This window comes from Rhea americana, unplaced genomic scaffold (genome assembly GCF_003343005.1).
Source record: "Rhea americana isolate MKP2758 unplaced genomic scaffold, rheAme1 scaffold_107, whole genome shotgun sequence".
Taxonomy (NCBI): domain Eukaryota; kingdom Metazoa; phylum Chordata; class Aves; order Rheiformes; family Rheidae; genus Rhea; species Rhea americana.
Window position 1 is genome coordinate 97,738 of NW_028185117.1, and position 16,959 is coordinate 114,696.

The following is a 16,959-nucleotide window of genomic DNA, read 5'->3' on the forward strand; positions in this document are numbered from 1 at the left end:
CAAAGACATTAACAAAGTTCTACTACTCGTGCTCACAAGCACTGACAAAACAGCACCATCTGAGCCCAAATCAACACTTTGGAACAAGGCCACTGCGTGCAGACTATTGTCCATTACAGAGRTCAGCTCTCAGGCTTCATCCATTTAGGTCTGCAAGGCTGTCAAAAGTCACAAAATTACAAGCAAATGCTTCCACCAAACCCTCAGAAGACAGACCAGCTCCTTCAGCTTAAGAACTTTCTATGCCAAAAGTGCGTAGTTTTAAAGATCTCAGCTTCCCCATATTCTGCACTTATAAATACCTGTTCCAATCTCAGCTGGGAAACAATGAATCCACAGCTGGGCCAACTGGACCAGGACTTTTTCAAAGGGGAGATGACTGTGACAGAGCAGGTCTTTTTTCACCAGTGTAGGAATAATGTAACTAAATTGTGATAAAATATGTCTCACGCAACTAAAACACTGAACAGTCAGGCTATTTTACACAAAGGACTTGCTATAAGGAGAAGGTACATCGTGAAAGTAGAGCTAGAATTTACATTTCATTTAAGAGAGCCATGAAAACATGCAAAAACCAAAAACATCCTCCCAAAAGGATATGACTTTGATGGACACTGGATAACACCCTTTAGAACTGAGGATTCCTCCAAGGAATTCTAAGCTAACGAAGATATTGCACTAGAACGGGAACATTTGTAACCAGTAATACTAGTTCTACTGTAGCACAAAACTATCAAGGCACGCTTACTTGTGCAAGAGATAAAATAACATAAACACCACCAAGAAAACAAACACTTATCTAGTGAGGAGGTAATGCAGATGAAGAACATGATAGTGAACTTCAGTAGCCTCTGATAAAATCAGATCAGAAAGAATTTACACATTTCAGTTTCTTACTGAAAACACAAGAAGTCAATTTTAATGATTGAGAGCAAACTCTTCCACACTTATCCTCATACTTTAATTTCAAATGCTGAGCAGGCATAACATAAAAATAATTTTCAGAGCATAACAGCTGGATACATTAATTTTACACTTTGCTATTTTTTTCCTGCAAACTTTCTTAATAACTTTTCCCCAAATTTATTCCGGAATGCTATCAATCTGATCAGGTAAAATTTATTTATTTACCCAGGCCCTAGGACATTTGGAACTTGTCTTATTTCCCAAATCCATTCGGGGGGAAGGGGGGAGGGGGAGGAAGCAGGGAAGAAAAAGATCACAGACAGCATCTACCTATGAGCTACAAAGAAAAATTTTATTATTACTAAATATCATAGTGATTTATTGTGGAGGTTTTGATTTCACTTTAAAGAAAAAGAAAGGTATTAAAATTCTTTCTAAGATTCAAAACAGCATAACTACAAAATCTCAATCTGTCTTTCTGGCATTGATTCATCATCAAGTATTGTATCAGTCCAAAATATCAGTAACTGGTAGTAACTGCTATTAATGAACATTGTCAGCAGACCATCTGACAATACGCCAAAACCAGAAGCCATTATTTAGGACAGTCCATATGCTAACTTCATTGAAAATTGTCATAACCAGATCCTTTTCTCCCAGTAATTCATTCATTTTTAAAATGTCACACCCCTACAATTAGCTCAATGCATACACTTTAACAGCAAATTTGAAAGCAGTTCAAAGAACGTAAACTTGCTTTGCCTTTACATTACAGGCACATGTTCATCAGAGAACAGAAAGAAAACTTTAAAATTCATTACTAAGCATACGCCATTTAAGCTCAGAGATCAAATTACATGTTTTGTATATGCAAGAGATGTATTGCTTGCCAAGATGATATTTATATTCAAAATAAATAAGCAGCACAGTCTAGATTTCTTAATGCAACTGGCTATTTATAGGCTCTGATTTTCAGGTGCTGAGCACACAGGCCCCTTTCAAATACCCCTAAGTGCAAAGAAGCCGCTGACTTGCGAACACACAGAGCACACATTAAACCCCAAACCTTCATTCTAGTAACTGGAAAGGACTGAATTACCATGTAGCTTGTGCTGCCCTCAAGCACTCCCTGAATATGGCAACTAGCATTGGTATACCTGAGATGGGGACACACGACTCTCTTTCCTTTGCAAAGGACTGTAAAARCACATAGAAAAGGAAGGAGAAAACAAGTAAACAAAAAAGAGGGCTTCTGTGAGAAACAACTTCCAATCACGATGTCTCAATCTYGCTAAAAAACCCCTGCAATGTGAAGAAGTTGGCTGAGTAGATTTCCAGCTACAGAGTTGCAAAGCTTTTTGATATACATAGCTTGAAGAAGTTTTGCTGAATGAAAGCAACTGCTTAGATTCTGAAATATATTTGAATTAAAAAGAAAAAGAAAAGCGCATTTAAGATCTACATATCTGTGGAGAACATCAAGAGAGTCTTAGAGAGTGCACAAAAAGCCTGGACCATGAGCAGGACGGAGGGGATTCTGAAGCACAGTGATATCCACAGTAGGGATATCTTATTCAAGACACTCCTAACTCTCCGTTGCAGCTTCTACAAGTAAGGAACCTCTCAGCTCCGGCTGGGTCAGGAAGCTCTAGCACTCCTCTCTTCACCACGCATGCCTCAGTCAGTCCCAAACAGGCCTAAATTCAGCTACAAAAAACTTTCTGGGCGCTTATGATGGTTATGAAACAGAGTGACTCAGCCAAGCTACATCAGAAAGGTAACATTTTTCATTTGTTCGCTGAAACTTAATAAGACAAGAGAGTTTTTTTTTAAAAAAGATAAAACATTAAAACAAAAACAGGCATCAGAAAAGATATGTCTCTACACATCTTTGCTTATAAAGCTTAGCCTTTCTTTCTGATCTTACATATGTGTTACCATCCTGCCTCCTGTCTTCACACACACTTCTAGCCATTCTGCCTTGCACTCCAGAAGCATATTCCTGTGCTTTAGAAACTCTTCCCCCTCTGTCAGGTGACACAGTTGAGTCAAAGATATCACTGTTCATTTCCCAACAGAATTTCCCTCCTGTATCTCCCACTGCAATGGTCAGCCAGATTCGAGCAGCAACAGAGCCTGAAAGGTAAGATCAAAGTATGACCTAAATAGCCTACAAGACATCTGGAAGAATCTTTCTTTCTTTTTTTTTTTTTTTTTTTTTTTTTTTTTCTGAAGGATCCTTTGACCTGGCTTTGCACTTGCTCTACAGCCAAAAGCCAACCCCAACCCAGCACTCCAAACTCCTAACTGAGCTCCTGGGGTTTCCACTCAAACAAGAACAAACCCTAAAAACCTTAAATTTAGATCTCTCTCCTGCACACTGATGTTCCTTGTAAGTTGTGTCAGCCTCATTCTGTTTCTCTCCACAGTGTGGGAGTCCAGGCCACAGCACTGCTTTGCCAAGCACCTCTAATGGGGTGCTTCATGGGAACCAATGATTAATTTCCATCTTTAAGAAGTTTTTCAGCCTATCCTTACACAAATTAACATCGTAACACATGACTATATATGTTGCATCTGAATCTGAAAGTAGATCTCTTCCCCATTTATCATACCATCGAAGATCAAATATCACAAAATCACAGAATGGCTGAGGTTAGCAGGGACCTCGGGAGACAATCTAGTCCAACCCCCTGCTCAAGCAGGCTCACCCAGAGCACGTTGCACAGAATTTTGCCCAGGTGGTTTTCGAGTATCTCCAGAGGAGACTCCACAACCTCTCTGGACAAGCTATTCCAGGTTTCTGTCACTCCCACAGGAAAAGTTCTTCCTTATATTCAGCTGGAACTTGCTGTGTTTCAGTTTGTGCCCATTGCCTCTTGTCTTGTCTCTGGGCACTACTGAAGAGTCAGGCCCCATCCCCTTGACACCCTCCCTTAGTGTATTTATACACACTAATAAGATCCCCCTCAGTCTACTTTTCTCCAGGCTAAAGAGGCCCAGCTCTTGCAGCCATTCCTCAGAAGGCAGATRCTCCAGCCYTCTGATCGTCTTCGCAGCCCTACGCTGGACATCTCTCCAGTACCTCCATGTCTCTTTTGTACTGGGGAGCCCAGAACTGGACGCAGGACTCGAGATGAGGCCTCACCAGGGCTGAGTAGAGGGGCAGGATCACCTCCCTTGACCTGCTGGCAACACTCTTCCTAATGCACCCCAGGATACCATTGGCCTTTCTGGTCACAGGGGCACATTGCTGGCTCATGGTCAACTTGTCCACCAGCACTCCCAGGTCCTTCTCTGCAGAGCTGCTTTCCAGCAGCTCAGCCCCCACCTTGTACCAGTGCCGAGGGTTATTTTTCCCTAAGTGCAGGACTCTGCACTTGCCGTTGTTGAACCTCATGAGGTTCCTCTCCACCCAACTCTCCAGCCTGTCCAAGTCTCTTTGAATGGCAACACAGCCCTCTGGTGTATCAGCCACTCCTCCCAGCTTGCTATCATCAGCAAACTTGCTGAGGAGGCACTCTGTCCCTTCATCCAGGTCACTGATGAGTACGTTGAACAAGACTTATCCCAGTACTGACCCCTGGCTGACACTGCTAGCCGCAGGCCTCCAACCAGACTCTGCACCACTGATGACAGCACTCTGAGCTGTGCCTTTCAGCCAGTTCTCAATCCACCTCACTGTCCACTCATCTAACCCACACTTCCTGAGCTTACCTAGGAGGGTATTACAGGAGACAGTGTCAAAAGCCTTGCTGAAGTCAAGGTGCAGAACGTCCACTGCTCTCCCCTCAACTACCCAGCCAGTCATCCCACCACAGAAGGTTGTCAGATGGGTTAAGCAGGATTTCCCCTTACTGCATCCATGCTGACTACTCTTGATCAAATTCTTTTCCTCCACATGCTTAGAGATGACATCCAGCAGGAGCTGTCCCATCACCTTTCCAGGGAGGGTGGTGAGGCTGTCCTGTGTTTTCCTGGGTCCTCCTTCTTGCCCTTTTTGAAGACTGGAGTGATATTGGCTTTCTTCCAGTCCTCAGGCACTTCCAGTCCTCTCCTATTCTCCATGGCCTTTCTAATAAGGTGGAGAGAGTGGTCTAYGTATAACATCTGCCAGCTCCCTCAGCACTCATGGGTGCATCCCACCAGGGCCCATGGATTTGTGGATATCCAGTTTCCCTAAAAACATCTCTAACCTGATCTTCCTCAACCAAGGGAAAGTCTTCCTTTCTCCAGACTTTCTCTCTTGTCTCCAGGCTCTGAGATTCCTGAGAGCTGCCCTTAGCATTAAAGGCTGAAGTAAAGGCAGCATTCAGGAACTCTGCCTTCTCTGTATCCTTCGTCACTAGGGCACTCACTCCATTCAGCAGCAAGCCCACATTTTCCCTTCTCTTCCTTTTGCTACTGATGCCTTGGAAGAAGCCCTTCTGGTTGTTCTTGCCATCTTTTGCCAGATTTAATTTCACATGGACTTTAGCCTTCCTCTTCTCTGCATCCCTGCATACTCTGACAGGCTTCCTATATTCCTCCCAAGTGGCCTGTCCCTTCTTCCACATTGTCTACTTCCTCCTCTGTTGGAGTTTTGTCAGGAGCTCCTTCCACATCCCTGCAGGTCTCCTGCTCCCTTTGCTTGACTTCTTCCTCATAGGGATGTACTGCTCCTGAGTTTGGAGGAAGTGACACTTGAATATTATTAACCAGCTGTCTTGGAGCCCCTTCCTTCTAGGGCTCTGACCCACGGAATTCCTCCAAGGAGGTCCCTGAAGAGGCCAAACTCTGCTCTCCTCAAGTCCAGGGTTGCGACCCTACTCATTGTTAATGCAATTAACACCACAGTACAGTTACACAAACTGTTAATCTAACATTAAAACAGAGAAAAAAATAGGGGTTGTCAAACAGACTGTTGAAAGACATGAAGTACAGGGTATCAAGAGTGCATATGCTATGGTGCTGCAGGAAAGATGAAATTATTGTGGTGAGTACCTCATATTATAGGCTAACATAAGAAAAGGAATGCCATGGAGGCTGTCAACTCCATGAAATCCTTGACTGACACAGATGTTCAGTGTGAGTGCTTGCTTCCTGGAGATATTTGTGAGGATACAGACTAGAGTACCAAAAGGCAGAAGTGCCTACATATGACAGCTCTCTCCTGCCTCAGCAAAGAGTCAAACTCTAGTCCACTGGGACTGTCAAGAAAACTGGATTTCAGTACAAGCTGACATTTTAGAGCATTAATAGTAATATTCAAAAACTGACAAGGAGAACAGAAAGTGTAGCAGTGACAATGGCTTTCAGAGAAATACCCTGGCATGACAAAAACAATTTTTCAAGTCATTTTTATTTTGGAACCACATTAAGTGTTTAGTGTTTACAAAGAGCCCATTAGGAATATCATATAAATACACTGCTGTAGATTACATATGAATTTACATTTCAGGCGCGTTCCACAGACTACCTCTATAGCAGTTCACGTGCTCCAGAAGCCCACAGACCACAGGATGAAAAATGTTCCTCTAGGAGATGCCAAACATGAGGAAAAACTGATCATGAGAGAAGGAGCCCTTTATTTCCACACCTTTGTATCCAGGGCATAAATGGAAGAATTCAGGATGTACAGGTCTCTGTGTATGTGGGAGCAGTCTTGCTTCTCTGAGACTGCAACTCTAAATATTGCGCAGACCAGAAGGGATCAAGAGCTTTAACCACACTGCAGTCTAAACCCTGCTGAACAAGCTGAAAGAGCCAGCTTAGCAGCTAGGGTGCTAAAGAGTCAAGCTGTCTATTGAAAGGGTCAAAGAAAGAAGATTTGCATGATGGAAAAAAGATGAAAATTCTAATCCATAAACTACATTGGTCTGCAGTGTTACAGATAAAAAATGGATCTTAAATTCAAGGCCGTGACCTTATGGGTGACTAAAATTACTTGACTGATAGACAGCCTGGTTCATTGTGAGCTCTCCAAAGATACTAAGTTGTTCTCTAGAATCTGTCCACCGAGCCATAAAACACCAATCTCTCCTTATAGTGGCACGGAAATCCTGACTATGCAAACAGAAACCAAGCTGATACAGTGATATCTGCCAAACCTGCAGGGCACACAACAGTGCTGTGAATGGAGATTTGGCCCATTCATCTCATTTCGCTAAGCTTTAGCTCAGATAGCTGCAGGTGACTACCTTCATCAGCAATAACACCAAACCTGCTGGAGGTGTACGAACGAAAGATTGTCTTTTCAAAGGAAAAATCACAGAACAGCTGAATGGGAGCATGGGTAAGGGGTATGGCAACACAGTACTATCTCAAGTCTTGTCACTCTAGACTGTATTTTCATATTTACACTAAGAGTATCAGTAATTAGTTGGGTAACTCAGAAATTAAGAGAGAAAGAGAATAATAAAGTAAAAAGTGGTGAGAAAGGCTATAATGTACCGTCACTGACAGAAGTAGCCATTACAGGAGCAGCCCACACTGGGGATCCTCTGGAATAACAGGGTTCTTGAAGTTATTCAAGATGCTTTTTGTTCAGCTGAACGAGTCACAAATTTTCCCTACAACAATGCCTTCTTTCTCATCCGTGTAGTTATATGCGGTTCTGTGTCGTAAGAACAAACACCTGCACCCATTAAGTTACAGTCCAGCCTGGCACTCCGGTCTTAAATGAACTATTCACTGGGCAAGACTGAAGCTTTTCACTTCTGTTATCTCCTATGTCACCTAAGCCATTTGTATTAATTTTAAGCCATCTTTTCCGGGAACTCTCTCCTACATGAAAGTAAAAGCATCTTCACATCCGTTTTAGCTTGGTACACCTGCTACAATCCAATCTTAACTGCCGCCTATGTGGATTCAAATGCAGATTCAGATCTTTATTTTGACTTCAGCACTACATCATGGAGTCAGCAGCCTTCTCCCCCCCTGCACTATGAATTCTGACAAACATTCTCTACTGAAAAGTCACCATGTCCTAGCTTCTTTCTGATCTGAAAACCAACAATGCAATTTTGAAATTCCTCCTCTCTGTCTTGAAACACACTGAATGGCAAAGTGAAAGGTTCATTTCAATCTGGATTAAATAACAAAAACAAAATTAAGAAAAAGGACACCGTGTGCTCAGAAAAAGAGTTAAATATTTAGCCAGCAAAAAGCCACAGCTTAAAGGAAACTGTCCCATGTAAAAGAAGAAAAAAAAATGAAATGAACTGGGAATAATTCTCTGCTTCTCTCACTTCAGACCAAAAATACTCAACACTGTGTTGATTCAGTCCAGAGAGATCTGAAATGCTTGTCTTGACTGACAGTGTTAATTGGTTCAGAGAGAGCAACCTAAAAATTAAGCAGAAAGTACATAGCCTAAGCATAGGAGCAGTGACTCAAGAGTTGTGTACTTCAGCCTGCAAAAGTAACACTACAGTCCCTCTCAGCTGGGAATAAACTCTCTTTAAATATTCTTATGTGAGCGAGTAAACACAAAAAGACATAATAAGAAATAAAAAAAGCTCGCTCATTGCATAGAAGTGACTGAAGTACAGCATCTCAGAGATTTTCCAAAATGCTGCTGAACTTTTGCTACCACGTGCAGGTTCTCATTTCCCTCCCAGGACAAAAAGGTCTTTAAACTGGTCTGGAAAAGCATTTTGATCAATTGGTAGATGAGAGATAAATACGTGATTATGTTACAGGACTGAATACCAGTCTATGCAAGCAAATTCTCTTCCCCAGTACAAGCTTGAGAAAACATCTAGACAACCTTGTGCAAGTCATTCTCTCCATGCCTTGGTATTTCCAAGTGTAGCAGAGACAATAATGGCAACACCCCCTGTAATTATGCTTTGAGATAGGATGAAAGAAATCAGAAGTGGGATATATATACAGGTTGACAATCACTCACTACAGCTTCTTCTTTTCACTATCATGGGAATTCTGCCAAGCATCTTAGACTAGACACTGAACTTAAAGCCATCTGAAATCTGACAATGTAAATTCAACCGTAGCTGTGTAAGAACTAGCATTATTTTTTAATATGCAGAGCACTATTTCTTCAAAATCTGTGTCAAATATTGAACCCTACAAAGGGATTTGTTTCCCCTCCCCATTGAGTACTTTGTCACAGACATAAACAACAGAAAGGTTGCTTACTTCAGATATGAATGGAAAAAAAACGTATAAAGTCTGGCTTTACCCATGACAACCGCAGTGAGAGAACAAGAAGGCAGAGAAGTCTATACCAACATGAAAGCTTTTAATATGTCACTGAAAGTCAGATTCAAATGTCAGTTAGATTTCTTTATTAGTCAAATTATTGTGTCAGAAAACCTTAATGATGATGCATACTCAGAAGAGAGGAACTGTGGCCACAGCTTGCCTCTAGTTCCTCTGAATTCACGTCTTTTTTTCTTTTTCTTTTTTTTTTTTTTTTTAAAGGAAAAAATAAAGGTGGAAACAAAACTCTTACAAGAAGTAGGAAAGTCTTACTGAGGAGGAAAATTTTGCAGGGGCATTCCTGGGTGGCTTGATGCTCAGCTGACAGAGGGTAATTCCACCAACATAAAATCTGTTCCCACCAGCTGAGAATCTGGATCAAAGATCAAACAGAAAAATGCAGTTGTCATCATAAGCTTATGTTTACCTAAATAATAGTGCTCAGTAGAAAGAAAGGAGCACAGCATAGTGACTTAACATACCAAGACTTTGAGACCTGTCCCACCCTCACCTTCTCTCTCCCTATAGTCATCCTAAAATAGTTTGCACTTGCCTTGGACACTCTTTGGTAGCAAGAGATTGCTATTCTCTTTGTAGCAAGCTACCTTGCCCAGCCCTTGACAATTGTTTTACAAAAGCTGAAAATTTTCTGTGGGAACGTACCAATAACAAACTTCTGCCAGAAAGATTTTTTTTTTTTTTTTTTTTTAAACTCTAGGATTGAACTCCTAGCCAAAGGAATCAAGTTAAAGAAATGGACTTAAATCTCCTCTATGAGTATCAGCACCCCAGTAAAGCAAATACCACAGTAATTAGGTTATTTCAGCTACAGTGCAGGATCCATAGCTTTAAAATAGTCTCATATGCTGCATATACAGCCCCATAATTTATCCATCTTCCATTCTAAACCTCTCTAACCGATCATATTTGAAATATGCATATCAGAAAAGACATCAAGACCATACCATTAGCTGCATTACAAGTTGCAGAAGCAGAAAATGGCACAAAATGTCTAAACCTTTCTATTAAAGATGCTAGATTCTGTTGCAGATTACCTGGCATGCACAGCTCTGCTCTCTGAGAAAATAATGCAGGCACTCCCTGATTAAATTACTCCTGCAATGGAAAAGACATTGAGTAGCCTGCCTGTTTTGATTGGCTGTGTAGTTAGAGCTCTATGAATATGGAAATAATTGGAAATCCTACACCAATACAAAAGAGGAACACGTGGTCCACAGAAAGAATGTCTTGGGGTTGCCTGAAAGTAAAATCATGGTATAACACTTCATATCCAGGTTCAAAGTTAGAAATAAATAAGGGTTACTTCACTAAAATCTTAGGGGTTTCAGTAGAAAAACAGAAGCCTTTTCAAAAGTTCTTATAGACTGTCATACTCAAAAAGAGGTAACACTAAGAACTGGTTAGACCCTAATTCCTATAACTCGAATATAGACATTTGTGTCTCCTTTGCTGCTGAGGTTTAATAGGGTTACAGCAGATAAAAACCTTGGCTGGAAACTGCTTAGTTGACTTGGACAAAGAACTTCTGATCTTTTTAACTGTTCAAAGACAAAAGGATTGTAATCAATGCGTGAAAAAAATGGATAGCCATTCACCAAGTCAAGCAAATGATCTGCAAAGAGCAAAATTATATACCTACACTAATCTGAAAAAATCTGTCACATAGCCACATCCAAGGAAAATGAGGTAACTAGTCCACCTGTACTAAACACAAATAACACATCACCCCAGCATAAGAGACACTTCTAGTAAAACAGGTCGGCTTCACATATACTCTCTGCAGTGGAGTACAGTGCACATTCAGGCATCTCATACAGCTCTGGCACTCTTGGTACATACGTTGCTCCCTGGAATTACTGGCAAACAAAGGATGTTACAGTGAACTACTTCAGCTTCTTCTACTTGGATCTTGTAGCAATGGGCAGACCAAGAACCAAGGGAGGTACTAAAGTTGTATTTGGACAAATGTAAATGTACAAACATGCATGGCTCTAAACTGCTTTTTGGCTGCATCTAAAAATTAGGGTCGCTATCTCATTATAGTACTCTTACAGGGTTCCAAGATATGTTCTCAAAACATACCTTCATAGTTGCTGCTTTATGATTAAAATCAACTATTTCTTGGTAAAGTTAGTTCTTGAGAATTTTAGAGTGAAGCACTATTTTCCCTTCTCTACTGCAAAGAAATTTTCCTTTCATTCCTTTAACGTTACATAAGTGCTTTTCATTTCCTGAAAAATTCTCAGGGAAAGCTGGGATATTTGTGGAATAGTTTATTAATTCATTCACAAACACATATTCTTGGTTCAGCTAAGTGTGAGAAAACTTCAGGATGCCACCACTGCCATTTATCTCATAATATCACCTTTCACTGCCCTGCAAACTGGAAGATAAGTGATGTTTTCTTGAGGATGTTTTCTTATTGCTGTGACTCAAACAAATTCTACATAGGCTTCTAAGCTAATAACCACTGCTTTCATAGTAAATGGATTAATTGAAAATATTTTTATTTCTCTGAGTTTTAATTTATTACAATTTCAATCCATGTTCTGGTATGTTATATAGTCTTTTCAGAATTTTTTAATCTAATAGTAATTTGATGAGGGAAAGCAAGTGTAGATAATTTGCTTCAGAATACATGGTACCATGTCTTACCAGTAGCTTTATACAAGTTTTCCAAAAGTTAACTTAAAATCCCTTCTCTGAAATGAAAATGCTTCACCTTCTTGCAAATAAAATAATAAAAATTTTCCTGTAAAAATGTTGTTTCAAAGCTATTACATCTATCTTCAGAACAGTCAAACTGAAAAGAAGTGGTTTTCTTAGGTATCTGCTCCACATTAAAAGCACGCATGGGAAAAACATTTTATATTCCAAGTTAAAGCTCCTCCCTTCTGAATCAGTACCACTCCTAAAGTTTCCCGCTACTAAGGATGTCAGTATCAATGTGTTCATCCTTAATGTCAAGGAAACATCAGCTGTCAAATACACAAAGGTAAAGATCCCAAATATAGACACAATAAGAGAGAGGAAGGACAACATTCTCTGGACTGGATAAGCTGGTATCTAACAGTCCATTCATAGGTTCAGAAGATTGGTTTAAAAAAAGATAAAACTAAAAATGCACACAATGTGTCCTTTACAACCTGAAGCCCCTTTGTTCTGATACTGAGTGATTACCACTCATTTCATGCACACACAACATCATCTAATTATGTTGTGATCAGTGTGGCTAGCAGTTTCAAAGACATCTTGTAAATCTAAATTCATATGGAAAAACATCCAAAAAATCTTAAATTATATAAGGACCAAAACTGCATTTTCAAGACTGAACTGCACTTCATGCTCTGCCTTAGAAGCCCTCTCAGATGGAGTGAAACTATCACACTGGTAGCAGAGATAACAGTACAGGTGACAACTCCTCACTTTTCACAGTTCATATGCCAGCACAAGATGAGAGTGAAAGCACAAACTGATGACAAGCAGCTGGACAAAGTAATATCTGAAAGCCACTGAAGCTGCCTGCTTTAGTGCATGTGTCTGGGAGCCCTTTAGATACTCAATCACTCCTGCGCTTTGAGTATTTTACCCCACAATTCTTAATTGACCTTACTTTCCAAAGCAGTCACTTACTAGATTCTGTCTAAACTAGGCAGAGCTACATATGGCTCAACAGTCCTGAAAAAAATCAAGTTATTCTAATTCCTAAATATGGCTGTATTATAGCATATCATCTAGCAGCCAGAGCTCTGAGATGAAATGTAGGAAACAAGTCCTGTTTCTGGTTCTGCCACTGGCCTACTGGACAAGCCCTTGGTAAGTCCCTTCACCACACATAAAACAGGAAAGCTAGAGAATTACATCAAAACCTGAAAAGCATTATAAACAGCTGATTATTAGTGATATCTGGCTGTGGGCCAGATAAATATTGGTCCAGTTTCTCATACTGGAGAGGAAGACAGCAGAACTATTCGACTTAAGTTGTATCAACTATTTATAGCTTTAACTTTACCAAAAAGTCTCTCAGAAATAGCAAGCTAGAAACCTACTGCTGCTTCAGCCCTCTCCAGCAGAAACAATTCCCAGGGGTCTTTGCACACTATTCCAAGATCACTGGGGTGCATATTGTTCCATTTCTTCTTGCCAGTAATCTGCAGTACCACTTTGAGTCACACATTGGAGAGGAAAAAGGAAGAAAAAAAATCTTTCTTCCACGATGATTTCACTTCAGTAGAGTTTTTAAACACTGTTTTGCTATTCTTTCATTTCTAAATAAGTGGTGATGCACATGTCCAAGTGGCTCATTTATGTTTCCCTGTTATCAAGGCAACACAACATGTACGCTGTGCTATTCATGTAAAAAGAGAGGTAGCCCACTTCATCACAGAACAGACATAAAAATGAAAACTATCATCTCTTCTATCTACCTGCTAATGAAGGTAAAGTTCCTGTAAAGTTCTCTTCTACTGTTCCCTCCCCACCTTCTTTGCTAGATTTTGCTCAGTCTAGTTCACAGATGCCATTAGCAAAAAAATGAACTCACCTGGACACCTGAGTTACTTCATGCAACCTAGTTGTTCTTCCTACATTAATAGTACCACCACTGCAAGTCCCCTCTGTCAGGCTGGGAGCAGGCCACCAATTAAGCTGGCATAATGGCATGCTCATTTCAACAGCAGCATGATCAAAGGGACAGCAGAACTGTAACTTTGAAGAGTTTAAGGTAAATTTTGAAGATCCGAATGATGTTTTATGGTAACGTACTCTTAACAAGACTCCTATGGGCTTTGACAGTGCTTGGCATGGAACAAAGTGTTAGCATCTTACTATCTAGTCTAAAATATATAAATCTGTTGATGATGAACCAAAAAAAGAATAAAACACAGAACTGTAACTGTTCTGAATCTGAGAAGGAGCAAAGCTCCTGCCTTTATAAAAAAACAGCTATTGTTTTCAGTACAACACAGAATGTAGGAGGGAAGAAATACTAGTTTTGCAGAACAGCGCATTATATTTCTTCCTTAGGTTCCTGTGAATGGAAGAAGATACATTCTTTGGGTTTTCTTTTGACATTCCATGGAGGAAATTTAAATAGTTCACAATGCTTTTTGTCAGCCAAGAAGTTAAACATGGTTAAAAGTGGTTGCACTGCTGATCCTTCAAAGCTGAGACTCAAAATGAGTATTTTTGGAAAAAAAGAATAGGCTGTCACATCTGTGTTTCCCAGTGAAGATGAGAAACAAGAAAGGCTTACTGCACCCTTGACCAGTTACTACTTATGGCTGTCATCTGAATGAGCAGTTAACAAACCAAAGAGTAAAAAACTGTTACTAAGGCCCTCCTTTCAATGCTTTGCTGTAGCTAAGGTATAACACAAGGAATAAAGTATTTTCCACTTGATCAACATGCTAGATCATGACATTTCTTCGAAGCAAACGTTGGCAACTGCCATGGAGCTGTTCAAGCTCCCTGGAAGCTGTGGGAGACATTCAGTGTATGGTATTTCTTATCAAAGACTTTATTCTTGAGCCTAAATGCAATCAAGTCTTAAGGAAAGGGTCCCACACAATTATACGAATGAGCTAAATCACCAGGGTTCACCCAAGCCCTCCAGCTTCATGGCATTCTGCCAAAGGCCTCTCGTCAGACCAAGATATGACTTCAGACATAACTCCTTACATGTGATATTGCAATAGTGTTCAGAGGCCCTCACAGAGACTGCAGCTGCACAGTCAAAAAATGCACACATGACAAGGCAAACTGAATCAAATATTTGCACCCTAAATAGCTAAGGGGAAAGCAGTTTGCCAGGTGTATCTCAGATCCATTTATTATTTGGTGCTCAAACTCCAGTTTCCATGTTCTACAAGTTTTCTATCCTGTCACCTCCTTCAGTGGGTCTATCCTTGACAGTAACACAAAGCTCTGCACTGACTTCTGTTGACCAGCCTTTCATTTCATGTGTCCCCATCTACACTAAATCCTAGAATGTATCCTCTCTACATTTCCTCTCATCTCTCTATATGACCTTCCCTCTCAAGCTAGATATGGCAACTTGACTTACACTATTCATTCCAAAAAAGCTTCTGTTTGACCACCCTGATGGTAGGGACAGCTTTATTTGCCCCAAGAAAAGTGGTTTGCCCTGTGATAGAAGAAATGCCCTATTTTCAGAAGGGATGGTTACAGGTCTTGTTTGAAAAGAGGAAAAAAAAAACCCAAAACACTGAGAACTTTTTCATACTGCAATGCTGAGAAACCAGAACTAAAGTCCCAGAGAGAAAATCTTGAGCAGGCCTAGTTGATTACATATTTGGGATCAGCTGTGTAGCACAATTGAGTCCAGCCATATCTCTTTGCTTCAAACCCTACCGCATTGGCCTTTCTCATCAGAACTCTAACAAGGGAGTGAGATTTCTGTCCTGTAGTGTCAGAGTACAGCTTGTTCAAAGACCAAAGTACACAGACCACAAGACCTGGTAGCTATTCACAGTGACCATGCTTAGAAACCAGTCATACCTAGCGTATTGCAAGTTGTCATTGCTTTTGGTGTCAGGCAAAAGCTGATCAGAGTTCTGCAGAACGCTATGTTACTACATTCACTAGTGCAGAATAAGGCCCAACTTGAAAGACATTTTTCATTGTACCACATGTCCTAAAGAGACGTGAGGTAAACTAGCCAGTCAAGTATGGCAGGTGACACATACAGTACTGAAGAAATTTTTCTGTGTCAAAGAACATGAAATAAATTAAATATAATGGTGAGAACTTGTCCTGGATAAGAGAGGAACAAAATGGGTTTGGGGATGAAAGAATAGAACTGCGCTGTCTGAAAAACACTGAAAAGGAAATTGGATATAAGAAATTAGAGATTCCTCAAGGATCTAAAAATTACCTCAAGTATTCTCCAAAAGATGTGGTTTGATGAAGCCTTCTTTCATCAGAGAGGTATCTCATGGAAGCTCATGAACAATCTCTCTCCAAGAGATGCAACCCAAAGTACAAGCTACATGCAAACAAGAACATCTTGTCAGGAGAGAATCAAATCAGCAGGATGGGGCAAAGAAACCTTAGTAATATAAGCTAGTATATAAAGATTAAATGCATTTCCCTTTCAATTCCTTATGTATATCTTCCATAAATGTTTCTAAGTACGTTGCCTACTTTAGCTGTTATGAAAAAAATATTTTTACTATATTTACTCTTAACCTAGCTTGAGTTATATGGGATTTAGGGTAACTAGACAACAACTAGCCTTTCCTAACTAAGGGTAYGGCAAATCCACAAACCAGGTAACTGGGATTACAGATCTAACTGACACTGTTCACTGCATTCAAGGAGAATTAAAGCAAGCCACAATCTCTGCAGCATTGACTAGGTAGAAAGCTGGCATCATAAACATCAGGAGAAACAGAAATACCTTCCAGTGATCATTGGTAAGCAAAATGGTTGGGACTGAGCAAGATATCGCAGTGAACACTCCAGTCCCTAAGATCAAGGAATTCACCAAGGCAAGCTCAAGTTAAGCCAGTAGAAATGTCAGCATATCAGTGTTACATATGAGATCCCCTTTGAGAAACAGGACTGAATACCTCACAAACTGGAGAGCAGAAGGAAAGAAACACAGCCTAATACATCCTCTGCCAGCAATGGTGGGTGAGAGATGACATTTCATTTGTTGAGAATACATTCCAGAAAATGTGTTATGATGGCATTAGTTTAATATGTTGCTTCATTTTTAGATTTCTAAGGCAAATTCAAGTTGACATTATTTCTGTGGTAGCAAACAAGATTTTTTTTWAAAAAAAGCAGAGAACAGGTTGCAGGCAT

At 40.3% G+C, this 16,959-nt stretch overlaps 1 protein-coding gene across 11 annotated transcripts in view; it reads right to left on the bottom strand.

Moving 5' to 3' along the window:
• The window catches only part of CSGALNACT1 (chondroitin sulfate N-acetylgalactosaminyltransferase 1), a 58,653-nt gene that overhangs the window by 34,469 nt on the left and 7,225 nt on the right, over positions 1 to 16,959 (bottom strand). For 6 of the 11 annotated variants that reach the window (XM_085309813.1, XM_085309772.1, XM_085309843.1 and 3 more), the window contains 2 exons: positions 16,025 to 16,135; positions 9,382 to 9,481 (listed from right to left, as the gene is read on the bottom strand). The exons of 3 other annotated variants lie outside the window; for them this stretch is intronic. The gene's annotated coding sequence lies outside the window, so the exon portion shown is untranslated. Of the gene's footprint in view, positions 1 to 9,381; positions 9,482 to 10,163; positions 10,221 to 16,024; positions 16,136 to 16,959 lie in introns of those variants that run through there. 2 more of the 11 variants (XM_085309828.1, XM_085309797.1) reach the window with 2 other exon arrangements.